We start from the raw sequence: 981 nt of genomic DNA, 5'->3' as shown, positions 1-981 counted from the left end.
TATATATATATATATATATATATATAGAGATATATATATATTTCTGCATGTATACAGATTTCTGCCCCACACCCGGCTTAAGATGGTCATAACTTTCAGAAATTGGATATTTTAAAATGAAATTTGGCAACTGGAGTCTACACTTTGTTTTACACCTATTACAGTGTGTGTGTGTGTGGTTAATCTCCAGTTTAAGACCCAGTCACAAGAAATATTTTAAAATAGTGTAATAGGTGTAAAACAATGCGTAGTAAACTGGAGTCTTCGCATTTGTTTACTACAGATTGTTTTACACCTATTATGTGTATATTTCTATATAATCATCTAAAAGCATTCTGCTAACTGCAATGGGAAATAAAATCGAAAAAAAATTCATATTCTTTCTGTGCAGCCTGGTACCAAATAATTCACACCCCCATGGTTGAGAACTCCTACACTTGGTATCTTTGACAATGGTTGAGGATGTAGTGAGGTTTCCTCGAGAGATTATATTTTCTTTATCAGAGTAAAACAAGCGTGTCGTTTTGTCCATGTTTTGCGGATATTGTGTAACGAAGTTATAGATACGTTAGCAACGACTGCTTTACCTGGGAGTTCGATTTGCTAGCTAAAGCAGTCAGATTGCTATTAAATTATGCCTTACCGTAAAAAAAATTACATTTCTTAATATTCTAGATAGTTTATATAGAATAAACAAAAGAACACATCTGCTCACGTCTCGAACACTTCCCCACTATATTTGCAGGTTCAACGTTGACTCCTTAAATAACAGCAACATAGGAACCTATTATTACAAAACCAAATATATGAATCGAGGAAATTTCTATATTGCTGTTGCTCCACCTAATAAAAATAACGGTGCTAGACCTTTTTTCTTATGGCAGACGTCTTCCTTCTGAATATTTTCTTTTTTCATCAAAACATATCCACATTTTACACTTCCACATCAGATTGTCAATTACGTACCGCATTTGGCGGTAT

General features: G+C 33.6%; 2 protein-coding genes across 3 annotated transcripts in view; one reads left to right on the top strand and one right to left on the bottom strand.

Annotated features, from left to right (window-relative positions):
• Nucleotides 1-981, top strand: part of LOC106880712 (fucose-1-phosphate guanylyltransferase) — a 15,887-nt gene that overhangs the window by 10,348 nt on the left and 4,558 nt on the right. The window lies entirely within an intron of this gene.
• LOC106880725 (fatty acid hydroxylase domain-containing protein 2) overlaps nucleotides 1-981 on the bottom strand; it is a 58,239-nt gene that overhangs the window by 56,911 nt on the left and 347 nt on the right. The gene's annotated exons all lie outside the window — the stretch shown is intronic.

The sequence above is a fragment of the Octopus bimaculoides genome, chromosome 13 (genome assembly GCF_001194135.2).
Source record: "Octopus bimaculoides isolate UCB-OBI-ISO-001 chromosome 13, ASM119413v2, whole genome shotgun sequence".
Taxonomy (NCBI): Eukaryota; Metazoa; Mollusca; class Cephalopoda; order Octopoda; family Octopodidae; genus Octopus; species Octopus bimaculoides.
This window is presented reverse-complemented; position numbering and strand designations above follow the sequence as displayed.